At 35.3% G+C, this 6,000-nt stretch overlaps 1 protein-coding gene across 1 annotated transcript in view; it reads left to right on the top strand.

The window, feature by feature from the left end:
- The first annotated feature begins 4,805 nt into the window (after positions 1-4,805).
- LOC128741609 (uncharacterized) overlaps positions 4,806-6,000 on the top strand; it is a 112,815-nt gene continuing 111,620 nt past the window's right edge. The window contains exon 1 of the mRNA XM_053837549.1: positions 4,806-5,462. The gene's annotated coding sequence lies outside the window, so the exon portion shown is untranslated. The remainder of the gene's footprint in view (positions 5,463-6,000) is intronic.

The following is a 6,000-nucleotide window of genomic DNA, read 5'->3' as shown; positions in this document are numbered from 1 at the left end:
AAAGGATGTATTGGAGTGGTACGAAACCAACGGGGTTACTTTCGTACCCAAGGACATGAGCGGCCTCAACGCACCGGAACTAAGGTCCATCGAAAAATACTGGGCTATTATGAAGCAAGCAACTACGGAAGCATCCTAATCATTATTTTTCTGAATGCTTTCAAAAATTGGCTGCGCTAGTGTGAGATTAGATTTGATTCGATTCGATAATTGGCCGGTATTTTTGCGATAAGTAAACTAATAGCGTAAAAATATACCCGCTATCCTACGATGAGCTTTCTAGGGCAAACATGCTTCTGAAAAGTTGGTGCCACACCTTTTGTTTAGTGGTTGCGAAATATAATGATATGTAAATAAGCGCTTGAAAATTTATCTTGTGCTCAATAGCTTTGCACATAACTTTTTACTGATTGCAAATGTTGCACAAAGCTATTCAGTATGTTCAAATACACGTTTTTTTCTGAAGACTGTTTTTGAAAATCTAGTTTCGGGAAGCTTTCGGTAAATCAAACAACTGTTACAGGAAAGTACTATATTTTGTCAAAATTTATGAAAGTCTTTTCCAAACACCTACTAACCAAGCAAAAGAAAAGAAAGTACGTAAAATTTGAAAATCGTGTTTTTACAGTAGCGGCGTTTTATGATGACGAGTTTAATCCGCGCCGCACTGGAATTTACTTCCGTGTATGATCATCTTTCATTCAGTTCCCGTGATAGAATTATTACAAAATTAGTATCAAAATAAGCGGGAGAGTCTGTAGAATCGAAATCTGAAATAAGCAAAGGTAGAAAATTGTGTTTTTTTAAAGTCGTTCATGGCCCTTTAATCATCCTCTTAGAGTGCTTCAAGTATTCCGTAGGCAATTGTTTGATGTGTTTGATCCTTTCCGCAAACAACGTTTTTACCTTTGTTATACTATAACAAAGGTTTAAAAATTGGTCGAAAAACACGAAATTGATCCGAGGCCCGGAGGGCCAAGTCACATATACCAATCGATAGGGTTCGACGATTTGAGCAATGTCTGTGTGTGTGTGTGTGTGTGTGTGTATGTATGTAATGATTTTTTCTATCGCCTATTTCTCAGAGATGGCTGAACCGAATGGTTCGCTGTTACTTTTGTTTGAAAGGTGTTATTGTCTAGTAGATCACTATTGAGTTGTTTCGTGACACGACGTTTCGTTTAAAAGTTATAAGCAAAAATGTGAAAAATACGTGACACGGGTTTCTTCAAAACTACATGACCGATTTCAACGATCTTAGTATCAAATGAAAGCCCTTATTAAAGCTAAATTGTTCAGGAATTTTTAATTGAAAACAAATAAGCAGTTTAAAAGTTATGCTTTAAAAACCTGTTTTGACAAGGTAATAATTATCGCCTGTTTCTCAGAGGTGGCCAAACCGATTAATGCGCTATTAGTCTCATTTGAAAGATAATATATCCTAATAGATCACTATTGAATGGTTTTTTGATTGGAAGTTAAATTTGAAAGTTATGAGCAATCGTATACACCACACCAAAATTTACAATAATTTTTAATGATTTTAACCAAGATAATTTACCTAATTTCAATTATTTTAATATCAAACGAGAGGTTTTGAGACTACTAATATATATGCAAAATTTCATAAGAATTGGTTTTGCCGGTCAAAAGATATTAACCCTCGAACACTCGCGCCAACTTTTGTAACACAGTTACTCGCGCGCACAATAGCCCCAAACCAAAGAAAACGTGTGCACTAGAGTTTTGACTGGAAAAACTTGGTTTTAGGTTTATCGAACCTTTGGAAGAGTTTCTTGAAATTGGAAGCTCTATCGTCTGGTGGAATTTAAATTTTTATTAATCCCCCTAAAAGTGAAATAAAAAAAATATTTTTCTTCAGTGTCAATATAACACATTGATGTGTTCTGCAAGGTTATAGAGCATATTATTACAAGAAATTTTTCTAAAGACGGTAACCTTCTATCTCTGCAGCGAAGATAGAAAAATCTTATTTATTGTATATGAATTTGTAAAATCAGTTTTTCTATTATTGCTCTTTTTGTAATTTTTGCATGACTTTTTCATGTACTACAAAATTGTACAAATAGTAAAAATACACAACTTTTCTGAAAATAGTATACCTGTATGTTTGCTTGTTTAGGAACTGTAGAACTTTGATTATAAAGAATACCTTAATTTTAACTCCTAATTACTCGACTATCAGCAGACGGATACATTTTAAACATTTTACATTTGCTGATAGTTTTGCTGCATAAATTTTCCCAACAATTTAAATTATTAATGCATTGAATAATTATGATATTTTGCTCACAATAAGTTTGTTGAAGAATATACGTTAGTTAAACAACGATTTGTAATTTTATAACAATATGGCGTTGAAAAACCTACACGTGTTGTATAAAATACAACAGCGTGAGTTAATAAAAATTGATGAAAATTATTCAAGAAAACTCTATTGATGTGATTCAAATAGAATGGCATTACAGGAAACTATGCATGGTTCAAAAACCTATAAACTAGACCTTTACTAGACCTTTACTAGACAATGTATATGCTAAAGGACAAGATTTCCTCTTACAACTTTCCTTTATTTGCACTTACTCAGATTAATAACAACTTACTTACCCTTACTCAGCAACTTCATGATCCTTTTTTCATCAAAATTTAAAAGTGTTCCTATTTTGTTCAAATTTTGTAAACTTATTCAATTTTCGAAAATATTATGTAAACCAACGCACTACGCAACTATAACCAATAGATGAATTATTTTCCGAAGACGTGTCGATTTCTATCTCAAATAGCAAGTAAGACCTATAACAAAGGTTCCTTTCACCACTAGGTGGATTAAATCGTGTTTTTATTTCTCCGAAGCAAATTATGCAACTGACTGTTATTCCTTCCAAACGAAATAATGTGATCTAAAAGTAAATTTATACTGACTGCCACCGTTTTGGAAAACGCTCGATTAACAATTTCCGAAGAACTCGACATTGAACGATAAAACGATTCGTGGCTGTCGAACTAAAGTACCACCAGCCGAGTGTTGCTCCTGTACTCATTCGAGTTTTCCAAAAATAGCAGTACCGTGCGGTGTTTATTCGCGACATCCACAGTTGTTTTCTTTAAATTGAATTCGAACCGGAACACAAATCATCCTACGATAAACAAGCCTCAGGGATTGATCGTGCAGCGCGTTGAAAAATTGCTAGGAAGAAATCAAATGGTGTCGTCTTGTTGCTTCCTAACATCACCGTTTGCGTGCAGGCCATTTTTAGTTTTATCGACTGTCTCCAATGATGCTATTTGGGTATCTACTAGTGAAGTACCACCCAATAAACGTGTTTATTTGAAGCCGGCTGGCCGGTCTTTGAGGATTCATAATTCATTTGCTTGGCTAGCTCGGTGCGAGCAAAGAAACGATAATACGCTTGTTGATGTCTGTCTAGCAGCAGCGATGGGCATGAAAGCGTGCACGCTTTCGAAAGTGGAAATCGATGAAAGTATCCCTTATTAGATGAATGATGATGTTCGCTGACGGGTTTGAACAAGCTAAAATAGAATGGTAATACGGACGGTTTTCATTTTGTTTTGGGCCCAACCACTCATCTCAAGTTTGGCTTTTATGAAAGCATAATAAATAAAAGTTGTTTTTCGCAAAATCGAATCTAAACGAAGACTCGTCGGATTGAATTATTGTTCTGAATAATTTTATTCTAAGTTAGGTTGAATTAAAACATTGAGTAGAAAATTATTTTGACTCGAGAACTTTTAAACGAATTATGTTCTTAAAATAATAAAAAAAAAAACAACGAAGAAGTCCATCAAATTTCTTTATTATCATGAAAAGTTGTGTGAATATGTACATCTCCACTAAATTACAAACAAATTGAAACATATCTTACTTCACATTTGAAAAAGGTCTACTAAATGTTACTAAAATGTTAATGTTAATATACGAATCGGTTTCCATTGATATTAGATAGTTAACTGACATTTGCTCGTTGAAATTTATGAGACATGCCAGCATGTCAGGATAAGAAATAAATCTCACATAACTTTTCAAAAGGACCAAGAAATAGCAATGTAGTTTCATGTCATGGAATGGATAAATACAATGTACATTAGACAACAGCTTGAGTTTTAGACAGAAAAGCGAAAAAATCAGGTTAAGAAATAAAAATGCTCTTCATTGTAATAGTATCTGCTTGATATGAATATCGAAATACCACGTTAAAAAAATACCACGGAAATAAGCTTGATAATAAATTTTTGTAGTTTTTCACTTGCAAAAAGCATTGCATTATTTTGCAAAAAAAGTCAATCCTGTTCGATCATTAGAAAATTTATATACTATACTTTAAAAACAACAACAGCGACTCGCATAATCAGCTCTGGTTCCCAAAACAGTACTGTTCTTACTGGGTGGACTGTGAAAACTTTTCTACCACAACATATGATCGGAATCGCTTTCCAACAGCATACTGCGCATGCTGAAAATCTGTTCATTCGTTGATTCTTGTGTTCTCTCAAACATTCAGCTTCATTTCCTCTCACAGTTCATCCGTATCAGTCAGCTGATGAAAACATTTCGCGCCTCGCGGGAAATCCACCTCACGAACACGGAAAAATATTCACCCGCCTGCATCGCCGCTGCTCTTGGAAAAATATTCTCATCCAGCCGATCGCAGTTGGGGGAGGGAAAACTTGTTGTTATGTTCTGACGGCAAGCAGGCCCAAACTGTGCCCGTGCCGTTCCTTTGAACGTCAGTCGTAGAGCGCGATTCAAACCGGTAGGTTGTCGTATGGAAATCGAAGGTAGTGTACTCGAAAAATCGACATTAACGACCTTTCTACGACGCGATATTTAATTCCGCAGCTACTGACAGATCCTCCCGTTTGCGGTCGACTGTGGAACGATTTGTGCAAGTGCATCTAAACGGAAGCAAGAGTGTAAATAACAACTCACAGGCGTCCGTTTCGGATGCAGGAGCGAATGAAGAGCACTGCATGTGAGGCATATGAAGCGTGCACATGATATTTATGAGATCAGGATAAAGAGCGCACGGTGATACTTTAGCCTGGCTGCAAGGAAGAAAAAAAAAACGCGACAGTAAACGTATCTGAGTTTCGCCGCGTGCGGGCAGGAGGATAGATGCGAAAATAGGAAGTGCATGTCAGTGGTAGCGACATTTATGCTCCATAACGTGAGGATAATGATTTAAGTGTTTATGGTGAGAGAGAGAAAGAGGGATCATTACACGGCACTCGGTTAAATTTAGATGTGAAGTGGTGCTCAGAAGTGGTGGGAACAGGTCGACAGAGAAGTTCTCGACGTGACAAATGCACTGATGTGCAACCGAACGCTACAGTTACAAATTAGTCATTAGGGGATTAGTTGGATAATGCTCTCGTCGTATGTAGCGGTGGCGAGTGCTTTTGGATTTCATATATTTTATGAGGTAAATATATTTGCGGGCTAGACCGTCTCAGCTAGGATAGGTGCTTAATGAACATTCAACACAATTAGCGAATATTTATGGATGTTTAAATTTGTTATGGTATAGTATATTTTTCAATCAAGGGCCGCGAGTTGTGAATAAATTATGAACTACTAATTAGAATAAACAATGTTTCTCTGAGTCTATATACATATGATTAAAACCCTTACAATGACTAAAAACGCATTAATGTGACATGCTGAAAAAGTTTGCTTGAGATATATGTGAAAAACGAAGTAATGTTAAATTATGAGCAGCATGAATAATTGTATAATCACAAAATTCGACTCAACTAGAGAGAACAAATAAATGTATACCAAATCCTTTTATGTGCGATTTTTTTTTTGTTTTTAAAAATATGGTTTATTTCCTATGTGAACTTCTCATTCTAGACAATTTTAGTGGCAATAATTTTTTATCCATAAATGATTTTTTTCCGATGGTGACTTATAGAATTATGACTTTGTATTCCTGGAAATTAAATAAAAAGAAAAGTTAT

Source organism: Sabethes cyaneus, chromosome 3 (genome assembly GCF_943734655.1).
Source record: "Sabethes cyaneus chromosome 3, idSabCyanKW18_F2, whole genome shotgun sequence".
Lineage (NCBI taxonomy): Eukaryota > Metazoa > Arthropoda > Insecta > Diptera > Culicidae > Sabethes > Sabethes cyaneus.
This window is presented reverse-complemented; position numbering and strand designations above follow the sequence as displayed.